Genomic DNA, 18311 nt, shown 5'->3' with positions numbered 1-18311 from the left:
ATTGAGATTTGGCGTGCAGATTCCTGAGCTTCTTACGCAGCGCAAGTTTGTTTCAGCACAGTGCCACGCCCACTCTAACGCCCACAAACCGCCCAAAACTGTGGCTCCTACAGTTTTGATGCTAGAATAAAAATTTTAACTGAAATGTATTGTTCTCATCAATACCTATCGATTGACCCAAAAAAAAGTTTGCCACGCCCACTTTAACGCCCACAAACCGCGAAAACCTGTGACGCCCACAATTTTCATGGTAGATAAAAAATTTTAACTGAAATGTATTGGTCTCGTCGATACCTATCGATTGATCCAAAAAAAAATTTGCCACGTCCACTCTAACGCCCATAACGCTTAAATCTGTATACCGCCGGTAGGTGGCGCATTTTAATCTCTCTTTGCTGCTTGCATATCTCCATATAGCTGAGTAACGGGTATCTGATAGTCGAGGCACTCGACTATAGCGTTCTTCCTTGTTTTCACTTTAATAACCCTTAGCGGTCCTGTACTAAATCAGCTCAGGACACGTTTATTAGCTCATAAGGCCCTATTGCAATTTTATCTTGAGTGCAAATCTGCCATATTTAACATTTCGCGGTTTATGCGACAAGGGCCATATAATTGGACAAATAGTTTCTGGTCATGCGATGGCCCATCGCTTTGTTTTAGCCAAATGCATGCACTCTCGAGCCAAATTAAGTTCGACAGGGCGGCAAATGGGTCAGTTTAAGCCCTAATTGGATCTATGAATTTTAAATACCTTTTGCAGGCCGTCAACAATTTTATGCTACGTTAAATGCACTTACAGAAGGGCAAAATTGAAAGTTGAAAATACACACACACATTAATTGTGGCGCCTCCACAATAGGATTTGACTAAATCCAATGACGTGTAAAAATGTAAGCTGCTGAATGATAAGTCGGTAATGCATTTTAGCCAAAGGCCGTTTTCGCTTGACTAGCTGTTGAGCGACATGGGGCGAACCAAGCAGTTCTCATTAAAATTTAATGGCTGCAAAACTCCATAATTGACGCAAATGCCAGGAGCCCGGTGGCAGCCACGAAGGCTTATCAGGCCGTGTCTTGGCATTCTGGCATTCTGATGCTTTGGCATTCTGGCATTTGAGCCACATTGCTGCCCGGTAATGCAATTAGCCACGCATTCCCACACACACTCGCTCCGCAGCACAAAAGCACAAAGGCACAAAGCCATCGCCAGTGTTTGCGGCTTAAAATATTTATGATTGATGCAGCCGATGGTTTTTCCTCTTAGCCGCCTCTAATGTCCTATTGACAGCGCGGCTTGTGTTGCCTTGTTTGCCCGATGATTTGTCAAAAGCATTGTAATTTAACGCTCTTGTAACTTGTGTTTAAGTCTTGTGTCGTCTCTGGAGGATTCATAGATACTGGGGGGGGCGTGGGAAAACCACCAGTTGTCTGATACCTGGAGCTATACTTCCCTCGTAAGTGCTCCGTGGAGTCCTGGAGTCCTGGACAAAACCAAGCTTTGTGCCCGCTCATTTTTGCTATTTTATTTTTATTCCCCAAGTTTATGTTTCCTGCCGAAAGCGTTAAAATACATTAAGCCACATTGTGCGGCCTGTACAATGGGCCATACATTTTTCTGTATCACCTTGGATTTTTATATGATAAATGATAATAGATTTTGGCTGATTTAATTCCTCTTTTAAAGTTAAAGGCTTTATGACACTTGCTTTATTTTGACAAAGTGACTGGATACGTTTTAAAAATTTATGGAATCAGAGAGAAAAAATGCCCTACAGCTTATCTACAATTTATGTATATACATATAAGAATCATATTACCAAGACCTTTTAAAATAAATGCAGTCATTTAGATTAAAATCAAGCAAGAGCCATTTAGCCTAAGGCCTAAAGTAATAAAATATTAAAATGTAAATTGTTGCTTTATATAATTTGTTTGATAGTGCCAAACAAGAATTGCTATATACATTTAGTTCAAACGAATCGATTTAATAACTCCATATATCCCATTTGCGACAATTAGTTTTTAAATGAATAAACCTAAAATGGTAAACAATTGAGTTAGCAAAATGGTCATAATTAAATACACTTTGGCAATGGCATTTACGAAGTGGCCCAACCACTCGACACAATCTGATATTAAGTTATAAATTTGCCATCCTGCGGTGCCCCGTGGCCTCTGTCTCATTTTTTGTTTGCCCGTATATCTCATTTCAGCTTTTCCAGTTACACTTTATTTTTCAAACAGTGGGTACAAGTGTTGTATGCTGTGTGGTTGGGTTTCCAGTGGGTTGGGTATGCGGTAGTGGGTGGGGTTTGTGTTTAAAAGTGGGTACGGGGACGTGTTTTTGCCATTTCTAAGCGGAAGCGAAATGTGCGAGAGTAGTTGAAAGCCCTCGAGTTGTTTCGTTGCCGTTGCTCATGTCAAGTGCCAGCTGCTGCCATGCCCCCAAACTCCCAGCTCCCATAAACTCGACCTATAACCTCCCATCCACCGCCTTCAACCTTCAGCCCCTGGCAGCGGACCACGCCCCCCACCGACAGCTGGGCTGCACTTTCGACATTTAGCGCCGCCCACATGGTTGGTTACCTCCCGAGAGTCCATTCCCGCCCGGAACCCACCTGAAAACCCCCCTGGAAACCCCCTGAAAACCCCCCTGAAAGCAGGTGCATCTGACTGGCACCGCAGCATGTGTACCCAGTGCTGGCGCCAGCAACCAACTGTTAAGCGAAATTACCGCAATCTCCGCACGTCGAACACTTTTTAATGCTGAAAAATGTATTTTCTAATTTTCTCTCTCTCTTCCTGCCATGTTGGCCGTGTTTTTCCTCTGGTCAAGTTTATTTGGCTTTGTCAGTTTTCCGGGCAAAGGGGAAGGCCAAGGAGCAGGTGCCACGAATGAGCCTCGAAACTGAAACTGGCCGACCAATGTTAATGAAAAGTAATTATTTTTGTGCCAAAACTTTAAGCAGTTTCCTCGAGAGGAGCCGACATTGTTGGCTATTTTCGGTGGCAAGAGTCGTTGGCGCCCTAAAATTGGATCCTTGGCGAAATTTTAATAATACGAGTACTTGCGCAAGTTGACGGTAAGCTAAAGGCTTCCAGTTTACGCAATCTTTTGGGGTGGAAAGGGAAAAGATGATTTGCTGACATTGTTTAAATTTGTGAGCCAAGAAAGTGTTTGTCCTTAAAAAATATTGGCACGTACTTTATAACCCACTTCATTATACGATGGTTGAATTTAACAAGTCAAAATTCAATAGAGGTTTATGTTTATCATGGGAAAATATTTCTATCTCTGTTCACTAACTGTATTCACACAAACAAATTTGGTGGGTAAAACTGACCAATGCAGATAGTTTAGTAACTATAACCAATTTTACTTTACTATTTAAAATGTTTGTATGTGTACTTGTTTTACTTTGTTTAATATTTAATAGTTAAGCCAATACTAACATAGTTACGTTCACGAGATGTGTGTGTTTTGTTATTGAAATAGTAAATAGTTAATTAACTACTAAAAATTGTTATCATAACCTAAAATCTTTCACACAAAAATACGCAACTTTAACTTTACAAATTTTTTTTCTCGAGCACCTAAAGTCCCAAGTCAAACTCTGAAAAGTTAAGACTTTTTTTACATACCTATATACTCTAAAGTCGTCAACATATTTCCACCATAGCTGAAAGTCTTTTATAAAAAAGGCAATTTAAAATGTAGTTTTATTAATTTTGCTTATAAATTACCATGCTACAGTGACGTATTTATGAATTTAAAAAATATTTTTAAAATTTTATAGGTGTATATTTTATGGGTTGGATAACTATAAAAATAGTTACTTAACTACAATCCATGGGTTGGGTCTATGACACCCTTTTTCATAGTTACATTACTATTTCTTATAGTAACACTTACTTTTACGTCTTACGTAAGAGTAACTATTTGATGGGTAAAAATGACAAATGTATGGTTGGGGAACGTTTTATTATTTTACCTATCAATTTTTTGTGTGTAGTAGCTTTTTATTTAATTTTGAAACCCATTTTGATAAATCTTTTAAATCTGAAATTTCTTCAGGAAGTCTTAAGTTTATCATAATTTTAACTACTTATTTCCTATTTCTTATACCATTTTAACTGTGCCTTGTTTTCCACTTCCTTTTGTGTTTTAATTAAGATGGAACAGGTCTATTAACAAAACTGAAAGCTGAAACGATTAAAGAATTGCAACACTCCGACGAAGTTTACCCACTTAGCCAACTGCTTGGCATTTTGGCAGCTGCCAGAGATTTCCTCCTATCTGTATAATTTAGCCATTTTATGCGGAGTGCGGGAAGTCGGAAAAAATAAACGGGATCGCGAAAAACAAGGAAAAATTCACTTTGTTTTCATGCCTTTTTCCTTCACGTTGGCCTTTTGCCTCATTATCTCGCTGTTGGCCGCGAATCGCTTGCCAAATGAGTCTGTGTGAGCTGAGTGAACTTCCTGGCTGCTCGGCGCATTCAAGTGCAACTTTCGGTGTGCAATAATAATGTTTGTAATTAAACTAATGAAGACATTTGCCTCCGCAGCCCCCCACCAACAACATCCCAGCCAGGTCAATTAGAAGTTGCTCTGCAGTCGGAATGCAATCAGTTTTATATTGACCACGCAACGAGCCACCGCGCTGCAATCTGTGCCATGTTAAGTGCCGGCGTTTGACAGTGAACAATATTAATTGTCTGCTTTTTATTATGCTTCGGTTGGCTTCTGTCCCCCCACATGACAGTTCAGGTGACAAAACAACTGAAAACAAAGGTAACACGACACCATCTGACAAAATATGAATTGCACGGGGCTATGGTTTTTATGAGCATGCATATCTTTTCACACACAAAGTTTTAAAGGCTAAGGGCTATGGTTCATATGCTATACGTTTTATTTTAAAAATACATTGTTAATATTTATTACTGGGTTTTATATATACAATATGGGTTATTTAAATTAAGTGAATTAATCTGCTTTATATTCTATCTTTAAAAAAATTAATTAACTCATCGATCTTAAGTATAAAAAGTGATTTTCAAAGTTTCTTAAACTGGAATAAGTAATTTAGGTTTATCGAGAGTAATATGAAATAATTATAAATGATTGCTCCTATGGACAGTACAATGTGTACTTTTCCTTATAAATGATTTATCTGTATAAAAAAACGGTTTTATTTATTAACGTTAAATCTTAAAAAAATTGTTTTTTTTTGGTTTCTCGATTTTAAGTATACAAGACCCAAAACAATTTTAAAAGTTTCTAAAACTGGAATACAAAATTCTAGGCTTATAAAGACTAATATAAAATAATTTTTTTTTAAATATAAATCTCTGAAATATTAAAAATCCTTAGGAATGATAATTATTCACAAAGTAATCCAAGCTGCTGAAACACATATAAATTATTGCTGCTTCGGACAGTACAATGTCTAATTTGTGTGTGTCATTGGATTCTCCTAGTACTTTTCCTTATAAATTATTTATCTGTTTAAAAATTAAAACATTTTTATTTATCTTACAATATAAACAATTTTATTTTCTTTTGGGTATTTCATAGTAATGTTAAATTTGATTTTGAAATCTTATAAAATTTTTTTTTCCGGTTCAAGCACTTGTTAAGTTGCCATCTCTTTTGTTCCCTAGATATCTTCAAAAGGTTTGTCGGCAGATGAACTTACCTTACCTGTAATTAATGCTTAAATGCTCTATGAAATTTCAATTGCGTTCTCCCATTGTTGAGTTGGGGGAAAATAATATCTGTAGCTGATTTCTGTGTGCTCCCTTCGTGAGAACGCGTATCTGTGCATTTGAAAACCGCTGCCATAACTGTGCAGTTTTAAATGGAAATTGAAACCGAAGCGACCTCTCGCAAACCGAGGATGTCACCGGCACCAGCTAAATCCCAACTCAGCGGATTCCCATAACCATTTCGGATGCGAGAAGAAGTTTTTACCGCACTGGCTGCAGATGCCATCAAGCGGATTTTGAACTCCAGATAATCCGATAGGGAGCTTCCTGCTGGGGCAGCACTCAGCAGGAAATTTTCACGAATTGGAATATGAATTAGGAAATCCGTAATAAAAATACAACGCTTTCTTTTTAATTTAATATTTTATTTTTATTTATCTTTGTCGCGTTTGAATTTGGTTTTTCGGTTGCTGTTACAATATTTGTCTGCATAGATTTTCATAATATTTCGTTTCTCTGTTAGTTATTGTTGTTTGGGGTACCGGCAGTACCTTGTTCATATTCTGTAAATCCCCAAATTGGCATATATGCATTTGGAATTACATTTAGAAATGTATTTAAACGCCCTTTGGGGGCATGGTTTCGCCTTACTTGCGCTTCTCTTTTTTAAAGTTCTCTCTTTGGTTTACGGATGGGGTCTTTATTATGATGCTTAGTTTATTAAAAGATAAATAAAGTCTCTCTTTTAAGCGAATGTTGTATAACTAAATAATTTCTTTACAATTAAAATCATGCGCCAACAGTTCAAAAATGAGTTAGCCTTTTGAGTATTTGGTTACCATAACTTTCTTGTATTATTCGTTAAGCATTTTATGTTAATTACAATCTTTAGCTAATTTGACACATAAAGCGGAAAACTTAACAACATTTTGTTGGTTGAATTGCCATTTCTTGTGTTAGGTTGCAATGATCTTCAATAGACACTTACCGCTAGGCATAATATTTATTATTATAAATTTTTTTTTAATTTTTAACATTTACTCCATTCTTACTGTTTCTGTTAGCCTGTTACGTTTACTGTTACTGTTACTGTTACGTTTACATTACTGTTACTGTTACCATTTAAATTTTGCTACTAATAAAATATACTTTATACGCTATTCAATTTACTCGATTTATGCTTGTATACACTCTAATTGTAAGTACGATTCTGATGAGCGTATCCCACTCTGCCGAAAGTTAGCCACAGAGATAGATTTTGGTTTAAAATACTCTCGTGTTAGTTAGGATTTGCCTTTCGTTCTGGTTTCTGGTTTAGTTTTTAGTTGTTTTTAACATGGTGGTATTCTGCAGTCAGCGTTTAGAAGAGCTTCTCTTATAGTGATGGCATCGTTGGTGAGACACATGGAATACGATATGCGTCCGCATGGAAAGGGATTTGTATAGTTTGGTAGGCGCGCCTTTTGGAAGAGCAGCTGGTGGGTAGTTTTGGTAAATCAAATGAAATCAGTGGTGCCGGCAGGAGTGAGTCCAAAAAGCTTGCTGGGGAGAATCAAGACCGGAAAAAACGATTGTGCTAGGATCCCCGAGGAGGTGGATCTGCAACGGCTGCTATTAATTTCTCTTAATTTTTTGGCTTTATACTCGACCAGGTTGCACCACAATTTACAATTCGCCTACTATTTATTAATTGTTGCACTTTGTCATCGTTAGCTATGCATTGTTCTTTGGTTTACGTAACTTACGTAGTAGCAACATCGAAAAAGTTGTCCAAAAGGATTAGCGTATCGGTATTATGTTGTATATATCTACACGTATGTATATGTATATAGTTCAATAGTTATTCATGCACTGGTACTGGTATATAAGTATGTATAATATCTGTGTATATGCCGTATATAACTATCTTGAATAATACATTCATATATGTATTGTATATACCCTATCGTAGATTCGATTCGTAATAAGTTACAATTAAAATTACAATTACATACACATAGTTCGGTTTTTAGTTGTCATAATTATAGTTGTCGCTAGGTATATATGTATATGTACTATGTATAGACACAATTTGTTCACAATTCTCTCTAAGTTTATTTAGAAATAGAGGCGGTGGCTTTTACTTGGACTCCATTTATACATTTAGTCAGTGAAACGAATCGTAAATAAACATCTCAATTAAAATGCAGAAACAGCAAGATAGAGTAAGGCTCTGGCGGCATGAGTCGAGTCAAAATGTTTGACAGCGGCAGCCCTTATAAGTATGCTACGCTAGAACACTAAATTACCTAAAAGTACTAGTTCTCTACACATTTCGAACGTTTGCGAACGCTAAAAACCAAAAAAACATCAACAGAAGCCATGGAATTTAACGCAGTACATGTACATTTCATTTAATTTAATTCGTTTTCTTTTGTTTTCCTGTTTACTCTGGTAGTATAGCAAAATCACATTTGAATCTCTTTTTGTTTTGTGAGAAAAAATCTAAATCACGCTTTTCAAATTGCTTCGTTCAACTTTTATACAATGCTTCGCTCTGTTTGCGCAATCAAGTTCAGATATGTTCGTATGCCGGGGTGTTCTTTTGTATCTGGTGGATACTTTAAAGTGCATTTATTACATATGTGTATGTATTATGTATGTCTGTATGCCCCGCATAATTTTGTGGAATTTCCCAACAAACGACCCAAATTGATGCAAATAATTGGCTTTTGGCGGGCTAAAGTAACTTGAATTGCACATGAATTATGCCTTATCCTAGCTTAGTCGTTAGTAATACATTAAATATGGATTAACTATGCCTAATTGCCATGTATAATACACAACTACAGTTAAGTTTTACTTTGAAATTGACATTAGGATCATTCTTCTTGGCTCGCACTGCAAGATGCTTTTGGCCTTCGACTTCGACTCGCTTAAGTAATTAAATTAAAGTACTCCCACTAAACTGGAATTTTAAATAAAAGTTTCTGTGGTGCAGTTACGTCTACCTGTAATTCTATCTATATTTAGTTATAAGCAGCTATAGTTCTGCAGTAGTTATTGTGCACATTTCTAAAATAATTGAGAGACAATTGACACTAAGCTTAATTGTTTCCAGCTTCCAAACTTTGTGTTCCCAATCACTGAATTGGTGTTATTTATTGTTATCGTTAACGTTTATGTTTTACTTTAAATTTTGTTAGTTGCTTTGGTGTAATTATGACTTATGACTAAGATACTTTTACCTAGTTGTACACATATGAAAATAGAGAATGAAAGATTGATTAATCACTTTGCGAAGCGAGTTGAGCAACTTATTGAGAATGATATTCCATTTCCATTTGACTTATGGACCCATTTGTTTTTCATTTTATACGAGTATTATTCCTATAAATACGTGAGTTTTGTGTGTTACATTTTCTTTACAATTCGTGTGCATTGGCCGCTATTCTCTTACTGCAACGTATTTATAAAAATACAAAACAAACTATACAAAGCGAGCAAATCTTGTGCATATGTACACATTCTATGTGGTAAATGCATGCGCTTTAACTTTAATTATTTAATTTTACAAACGAAGTTTAACAGTTTTCATTTACAATTTTAGTGCTTAGTTATTTACAAATTGGCCAGCATAGTTTCAAGCGATCGTTTGTTTATATTTATACCTTTCTCAACTTTGCAAGAACTTATATCAAGGCTGTATGTTAAATCTGGATTTGTGTCATGTGGTTAAAAACTAAATATATAACAAAAGGTAATTAATAGCCAAACCATAAGGAAACTATAATATAGCAACATAAGTTTGGTCCCTTTACTTTTTCTTTCAAAAATTATTGTTTACTTTCCTTCCAAATTTGAATGCCTGAAGTGGTTTCAGTGGTAAGTAAGCTCATTGGATTTTAGTTTAGAAAAATGTGTCTCTAAATGAAAAGAGATTGGCTTACTGCAAATGCCATTTGCAACACAACGAAAACTCCTATACAAACTGTAGGCCACAAACAAATTGATTTAACTCAGCATTCCAACTTTTAACGCATTTCCTAGAGCAATTTATTTAGTTAAACTATTTTATTTGGCTTGCTAGACAAACAATTTGGCGTTTGTCATGGCTGCCGAGTTCCAGCAACTGCCATCAATCAATGGCCACAGAAAAGCGGACATGCGACATGCAATTTAACGCCAACTGCAGGGCAACAAAAAGGTATAAAAAATGACTGAAATAATATTAATCCCGGCAGATAAATAGAGAAACAGCTGCATTTGTACTTGGTCCATTGTGTTGTGGTCTCGACTGAAAGGGAATAAATAGAGCATAGATAAATACACGCTTCTGCTATTAAGGGGTCTGAAAAAACAGGCCGAAAGGAAGGACACAGTCCTTTTCCAGGCCCACATCGTTGGCCAAAGCTAAAGCCCAGCTAAAGGCATTGGCCAGGGAAAAAGGCAATGCATTTTAAATGGAATATTTGTGTAAGTCGTTCGGTTGGACCGACTTTCTTACCCCGGCTGGGAAATGAAATAATAGACAAAGGATTAGAGAGAGGACCAATGGAGAATCCGCTGCTTTACATAAAGTTCGGCTTAAGTAAATAATTTATTGGGCCACAAACACAAACAGGGAGTCTTGGCCAAAGACAAGGCTTAGGCATTTAGCAAGCAGATTGAAGGGGTCGAATCGGTCCAGTCTTTCGGTAATGCCATGGAATGCCACACGTATGTGTGGGCCCTAGTCGTTTGATAAATGATTCTCCTGCCCCTGATTGACCCTGTCCAGCCTGTCCAGCTGCCTTTGGGCCAACAATACTGTTCTATTGGCAGGGGGGCGGCCTTTAAAAGTTTGCCCCTAGATTAGGCAGGTCGGAAGACAGGCCATCCGGCGGTCAGTCCTTTTAATTAAACATTGTTAAATGCAATTTCACCAGGCCAGTCAAGCGGAAAACGTTGGGAAAAGCGGCCCTCTGGCATCAAGTTAACCAGTTTTCAAAGTAAAGACCAGCTAAGTTTTTAAAAATCCCCCAAAAGGAAAATTGTTAAAAGTAAATACTCTAAAACGTTTTATGCCTGATAAGTTCCATTCAAAGATAAAACCATTTTAAACAAACATTCTGCAAATTAAATATTTCGATGATACTGTTTACACATTGTCAGCCATCAGTGTTATTTTGTTTATATATCCAATTAATTTACCATCCGTTTTAATTTCGCTTGTGGGCTGAAGTTAATTAGGTTATTTCAAGGATTATTCTATTTTACAGTTCAGTGGGTGATAATTGTTTTTCTGTGATTTTTGTGGCATTTTAAATCTGAACTGCCCGCAAAAAGATAAGCTCAGATATGTCAGTTAATGTGTGGGTTTAAGAATAAAAATTTAGTTTTAAAGCAAATAAGGGTTAGGAAAAATAGGAATTATCAGAACGGAATTTAAAATAACTAAACAATTTTATCTGAATTTAAAATATTACATCATCTTTCATCTAAAAAACTCTTGAAATATACTTATAAGAAATGTGTTCCTCAATAAACCTTGACCTTTCCGTGTGTGATCATTACTTGGTGTTTTCAACTACTTAGTTAGGCACTAAGATTACTTACCACATGCAGAAAGCAACTGAAAAGTGGCTAACTAAGTGTGTTTCCAATGTCAACAAATTAGCAAAACTATTTTTATGCAACGAAACTAATTTTAAATGGAAGACTTTCAAAATGCTTCGCGATTCAAATGTCGATTCTTATTGTTATTGTTGTAGGCTGTTGTTGTTGTTCTTGTTCTTGTTGTTGTACTTGTAATGGAGGTGGTTGTTATTTTTGTAGTTGTTGTTGTTTGTTCTTGTTGATTGGATTGGTTTTTTTTGGTGGTTTTATTTGGTTTGTTGGTTTTTTATTGGGCTTGGTGACTGAGGTGCTTGTTGTTGTTGTAGTTTCCACTAACTGTACTAGCTGTACTTGTTGTAATGTTGTTGTTGCTAACTGCAAATATGACAAAGGTATAGGTGAGTAAGGTGAGTTGAAATTGGATACACAGAAAGAAAAAAGTGATTCTTAAGATCAATTTTTAATGGAAAAGAATTATTTTAGTATGCAAAAACCATTTATTTTAATGATTGAATGTCTTAAAAGACAACTATTGATCTTTTCCAAATATCTCTTTTTTCTCTCTGTGTAGAAGTTGTACTACTGCGGGACTAATTGTTCTTAAATAAAACAAAGTTTTCATTCGAGTTTCTTTTGTGTATAAGTTTAAGTTTTTCATTTATTTGTTTTTCGTTTTCGTTTTTTGGGTTTCTGGTTTAAGATCAAAGAATTGTATTTATGTACTGTTTGTTTTTGTCGTGGATTTGTTGAAGTGGCTTGTAATGTTAGAATTTTTTTTTTTGGGTTTTTTGTTATTTTCCGCTGTGTTTGCTTGCCGCAACGCTTGGCTTAAAAATAAATAAGTTTCAATGATGGTTTACAATTTTTGTTTGTTCATTGGTTTTCTTTGCATTTGCACTACAGCGATTTCATAATTTGCTTATTCTCGGTTTTCTGATGCTAACAACATTTAATAAATAGTAGTTTTGAATAGTTTCTAATAATTTGTTTCGTGTGTGTCCATTACTTGTGTGTGTGTGTGAGTGGTTTCGACTGTTTTTTTTTTTTTGGTTTTTTTTTTGTATTTCCTGTTATCGCAAATTTGCTGTGCAGTACATGATATTTTTACTTTTGTTGTTTGCGGTTTGTTAATGCGTTTGCCTCGCCTGATAAGATTGATGTGTGTATGTATATATATATATAGATATAAACGTATATATGTATATATATGTATGTATGACTGGTTATGGCTGATTATGTCTGTGTGCCTGTGTGTAAATGCGACGCAGAATTGTTTCAAAAATTAGTTCGTACATAGTCAAAAATCGGTTATCAAAAGGACTTTGCTGTGATTATGTTGCATTCCATAGGCTAATACATATGTAGGTATTATGTATGCGTTTATGTACGAGTGTTAATGTATGTTATAAGTGTACTTAGTATATAATTATGTAATGTGTGTGTGTTTTTTTTGGTTGTTTACTTTTGTCGGTGTATGCAAGAGTAGTGTGTCTCGGTTGCCACATTACTAGCTTACTACACTCATTAGCATATTACGAACGACTATTAACGACTCTTCAACTAAACACTCAGAAAGTTCGATTTAAATTTGTCTCTATTCGGTATTTGATCTCCTCACTTTCCTGCCATCTGGCAACCCCACAAAAGTATGCTACATTCCGCAGCGCACCTTGCTCTACAGTCGCGTCCCAGTTAAAATAAATATAAGACCCGCTGCACGAACGCAATGAAACTCGTAACTCGAAACTCGAAACCCGAAGCTCGAGGCGGAAACGGCGAAATTGGCTTGTCCATGCGTTAATTATTAAATTTAGTTAATGAGATTGTATTTATTCGGTGGATTAGTTTAACAAGTGTATGTGTGTGGTGTCAAATTCAGTACCCATTTCCGCCACACAGCAAACCCTAAATTAAAGTATGAACTAACTAAACTAAACTAAACTAAACCGATCAACGAAAATTCAACTAAATTGCATATTAACATAGCTATTATTATAAGATGAGGGTGTGGGTAGAGAGATGAGGGTGTGTGTGAGTGTGTGTTAACCGAACACAAGTCAAATTATATTGCACAACTGCCCTGCGGTTTGGCTCTAAGTGAGTGTGTGTGTGTGTGCGTTTCCGGTAGTGTCTCTACTGTCTTTGTGTTTGTGTGTGATGGCTTACAACCGGTCGGTTATTGTTATATAGTTAGTATAGGGAATCGTCATGGTCGCCTCATTGGAGTGCTGATACACTGCAGGTCCTGCGCGGAGTACACATAGGGATGCATATCCTCCGGCAGGCCTGCTGCATTCGAACTGAGCACCAGCACACATACACCGACTAATTGCAGCCCGAAAGTATGCAATTGTTCCGGGCAGGCCAGCCCGCTCGCAGATGGGAGCTTTAAATTGCTAATAAATTATTCGGGTCCCAGCCGGGCGGTAGAGCTCCCATGGGTCTAGGGTTCTTGAGAGGACCTCCGGGTGGGTATGTCTGTATGTATGGGTTCACTCATGCTGCTTGTCACGGGAACTAAATAATGTCTGCTAAATACCAGGCCTAATTCACTAATACTCGTCGTTCGTGGGGAGAAATGATTTCGAATCGAATTTCGTTTCTTGCAGATTCGTTTACTTTGCGTTGTGGCTTACTTCTTTGTTTTTTTTTGTTTGTTTTTTACATACTTGCACACTAAGACATTAAGGTATGTGTGAGTGTGTGTGTGTGTGTGTTTAATAAGGAATCGTCAATATATATTTATATACGTTTCTAATACATAATAGACATCTATTGGAAATTCAAACGTGCTAGCATTTGCTTAAGTTAAAATTACTCATATTATTTGATTTGTATTAGATTTTTTTTTCAAAATTATCACCAGTAATTACGCGTACGACTACACTATGCAGTTGTCCGTTTGCCCTTTAAAACTTGCCTTCGTCCTTTGTCTGTCTGTGTCTGTATCTGTGTCTCCTGGTTGTCTGTCTGTGTCTGTGTCTGTATCTGTATCTGTGTGTCTTTTGTGTAGTGGGTGGTGTAATTTGTGGTGTAATTATGTAAGTATTCGCTTCTCATACATGTAATTGCATTACTAATAACGCCAAAGTAACTTCTTTGTTAATATTTGCGCTTGATTTTTCGCTTCTTCGTTTAAGATTTGCTTGGTTTAAGATTTTCTTGCTTTTAAAATTGACTCGCGCTACCTCCTCTTCTTATTAAAAACTATATTCGAATGTATATATGTGGATGTGGTGTCGTATTACTATGTATGTTATGACCTCTGATATATATATATATATATATATTTATATATAAATATTTATGTATATAAGTATTTGTATGTGTGTATGTAAGTATAAACTATAAGCCTATAAGAATATAGTTGTAGTTGTTCATCTTTTATTTATTCGTTTTTCATAGGTTTCTTTATCCTTTAGTTTTTATTCTTTGTTCTCATTATGCACATGCATTCTAGATTATTATGAATTCGTTTCGGTGTACAAAGTTCTTGTTTTGTTTAGTGTTTCTCATTTGCCTCTCGGGGTATCGTATCGTATGAACTAAGGAACAGAAAACGATAGTAGCAAACAAAAGCTCTCACAGGATCATAGATGTTTAGCAAATTGAATGCAGCATGTTGAAGCGGCACAGAAGTAAAATAGGTCGAAAAGCGCAAACCGAAGACGGAAACGTGCTGGTGTCGCTAAAAACCCTTGCTCCAAAATGTTTGCAATATAAAGCTCAGTGAAAGACACTTCAGAAACTCGAGAGCATTGCTCCACTGTTTCTCCCTCTTTAAAGTAGTAATGTACCCAGTTTTCAACTCGTGTGTGGTGTCAGTGTTGCTGTTGTTGCTGTTTCATAATTGGACGGTTTCACAAATTTTTAATAATTTCATTTTGTTTTTATTCTTGGTGGTTGTCAATTCATGTATTGAATAAACTGGTCCATTTGTGTAGTTTGGTGTCATTAGGCGAATTGTCTAACAAACTAAGACGAATTTATTGAAAATACACTGAAGAAATGTGGACCTGCCATCACAAAAATGGCACTCCAAACTGACCAATTTTCGATTGGGTGGACAAGTTCAAGAAAATTGTGAGTTGTTACTTATAAACAGCACCTACCTTGTACCCCATGAGCATTTTCGGGAGTTGAAAACTACGAGGCAATTGCAAACGTAATTTAAATGAACTCATAATAAAGAAATCGCTACATAAAATTACATGCAAAAGCCAGCGGTTTGGGAAGGCCTTCATAACAAGTTCTTGTCGTTGACAACCTTTAAATGATCTTGTTTCAATTCAACAAAATTCTTTAACGAAATTTGACTAATTTTTATTTTATTTAATTTCGAATGCGTTTAAAGTATATTTAAATAATTGCTACTAGAAGATTATTCTCTTGCTAAATTTCGTTTTGGGAACATAAGCGCAAATAAACATAAACAATTTTCCTAGTTTTCAAATTTTTAAAAATTGTGTTTTAAATAATACTTTAAAGTAATTACTTATTACAAATTATGCCTTAAATCTATTTCTTGGGTTTTTAATTTTTGTTTGCTCTATTTGCTTACATACAATTCTTATTGGCGTTTTCGTAGAAGATTGTAAGGATTATGTCTGTTCGCAGTCTTGCTGCTTATTGAAAAGTGCTCCAGGTCTATATATTTGTTTTTACATTAATAATGCCTAACTTGTATAATTTCAAAACATAGGCCCTTAAATTTGAATGCTTCAAAATTTTGATATGTTCAAAATTCAGGATAACACTAGATATTATTTGGCATATAATTTAGTTAGGTTCACTTTTCATTAGTCGCTGTTCTCAATGCCCGTAAATGAAAATAAAGGGATGTGCGTTATAGGATGCTTTTTAACTATGCTTTAAATGCTTTGCGAGTTTTCTATAGTTTAAAAGCAAATTATTTGTCATGTTTCAATTCCTATTAGAATATACAAAAACCTGACATTGATAATGGGGTGGTGGTCAAAATAAAAATGCAATTGCCAGATACTTTTACATATATATTTATATCAAAATATGAGCGCGCATGTTACAAACTCTGGGCTTAAAAAATACGCTTTAAAAAATAACAACAAAATTTAAATATTAAATAAAACAAATCATATAAATACACGCATAAACATATTTATGATTTTATACATTTAACTGGCATTGTCGTGCTTCCTTTGAGGTAAAGTTCCAAACGATTCCACCAGCTAAATATACAAATATAGGTATATTTATTTGTCTCTAGTTTTACTCATATAAAATTAAAGATAAGAAAATAAACACAAATAAAATTGTGTTAAATGTCAAATAGAACTATTAACAATAAAAATTCCAGATTACAATTTGTATATTCGTAAATTAAATAGCTACCAAGTTTGTTTATTATTTTATATTATATATTATTGTATTATAGTAGTTTGTTTATTGATCCGATTACGATCTAATTAGGAGCTTCAAGATCGTTGTTGCTTTATGTTCTTAAAAATTAATATTTATCAATTAATTTTTAACGAGATTGTTTGCTTTTTTTATAATTAATTCCCGTTTGTCATTAAATCATGTTAATTATATAAATTAAGTACAATAATACTTAACTTTTAGAAAAATATTTTACAATTAAGGATTAAAAAACAATTTACATAATAACTAAGACTGTAAAGACACTTGAAATAATTACACGAACTAGTTATCGAAATGAGAAAATTGCAATAAATAAAATAGAACAAACGAAGTCTCGTTTAAAGCCCAAATTGCACATAGTATTATTGATAGTTATATGAATGAAATGATCTACATGAAGGCCCAACAAACATGTCAGGCGGTGAACTACGAAAAGTATGAAGAAAATTCGTTAGCATTATGTATTTGTGTATTCGTTGATTTGCATTAAAAACAAATGTAGTGTAGAACAACGCCCTGTGGGTGGGCAGTTATGAGTTCGGATCTCTTTGGGTCTCAAACTGCCGACCGGAAGAGCTTAAAAATAAAACTAAACAACTCAAGTGAACTCATAGATTATCGTTACATTACATTATTATGTTGCATCTTTTATGTGTAATTTTGTTTATATTATAGGTAATCTAACATACGCCTTTGATATGGTGTTGTTGCTGTTGCTTTATTGCTGATATCGTTAATTCTTTTGTTTTCGTCTACTTTTATTCGCATTTGCAATACGCCCTCACCCATCTTTAGTAGTAGCTTTGCTTTGCTAACTTCACTTGGAGTTCTGAAATGTTTGGCTCTGTCTTCTAATTTTAAAACGCCTCAAAAATATGTTGTTTTGTTGTATGTCTGCTGTCTGCATGTCTGAACGATGCTGCTTCTTAACTATGCTAGATGCTCTTTTCGATTTGCACTTAACTAAATTTTCTTGTAGGTTTAATCTTTTTTTTTTTTCTTAGCTTGTGTTTTTTTTTTGTATTCTTTTGTTTTGTTTTAGTTATTTTGCTTTTTACATTTAGTGTAAATTAAAATTAAATTTAATGTAAATACAAATACATCTCATACATATAAATTTATGCCTTTTTCAACTTTGTAAATTAAGCACAAAAGTTATGTTTACCTTCTTGTCTTTTTCTTGTTTTGTTAATAGTAAAAACATTGGCTTGTGCAAGTTTTTCCTTCCTCTTCATGCTTAATATTCGATAAAGTAAGAAATTTAAAATCAACTGCCATACAAATGCTGCGGTGGTCGGTGCAGCAGTTCGCAGAGCTTGTTTTTTGCATAACTAAAATTAATAAATTTCATTTAAAATTGCTAAATTTTTGGTTTTAATTTACACAAATATTATCCGTTCAATAAATATTTTTTGTTAAGACTTTTTCTCACGCCCGAATACTTGTCGAAATATTGTCCAAAGAAATGTTTCTTTTTCGTAACCGATCGAGAAATCATATTACATTAACTATACAGAAGTCTGCCGTGGGAACAAGGAGGGGGGGTGCGGGAAACTGGGGTCGGAGGTCAGAGTGGAAGGTGCATGTGTGTTGGGCGGGGGGGAAAGAGCGGAGCTGGGGC

This window comes from Drosophila suzukii, chromosome 2R (genome assembly GCF_043229965.1).
Source record: "Drosophila suzukii chromosome 2R, CBGP_Dsuzu_IsoJpt1.0, whole genome shotgun sequence".
NCBI lineage: Eukaryota > Metazoa > Arthropoda > Insecta > Diptera > Drosophilidae > Drosophila > Drosophila suzukii.
The sequence above is the reverse complement of the archived record's forward strand: the minus strand, read 5'-3'. Positions refer to the sequence as shown.